Raw genomic sequence first — 519 nt, 5'->3', positions numbered from 1 at the left:
GAGAGGCGGAGGGGGTCCTGGGGTTGGGGAGGGGGCGTTGCTCTGAGCAGGGGATGAACTTGCAGTCAGAGGCCAAGGGACCTTCCAGCAGGGGTTCGGCCTCATTCTGCAGCGCCGGGGCCTGGCTGTTCTGGGACCCAAGTCATGTTGTGACTGTCCGTCTGTTCCCAGGGTCCGGGCCGCCTCTAGCCAACACTGGGGCGGAGCGCGGGCAAGTTGGCATGACAAAGGACTACCCGCCTCAGACCCAGACCCTGGCCCATCTTCTGAGCGTTCGAGAGTATTGGCGAAGGCTGGGAGCTGGCAGACCTTCTTACAGGTCAAGGGTCACCTATGAGGAGAGGTCCTGCCCCGGCCAATTAGCTCCGTTGGTGAGAGTGTCACCCTGATACGCCAAGGTTGCAGGTTCGATCCCAGTCAGGGCACAAGAACCAACTGGTGAGTGCATAAACGCTGATACGCACAAGTCTCTCTCTCTCTCTCTCTCTCTCTCTCTCTCAAATCAATAAATAAAAATTT

The sequence above is a fragment of the Myotis davidii genome, unplaced genomic scaffold (genome assembly GCF_000327345.1).
Source record: "Myotis davidii unplaced genomic scaffold, ASM32734v1 scaffold663, whole genome shotgun sequence".
Lineage (NCBI taxonomy): Eukaryota > Metazoa > Chordata > Mammalia > Chiroptera > Vespertilionidae > Myotis > Myotis davidii.
This window is presented reverse-complemented; position numbering follows the sequence as displayed.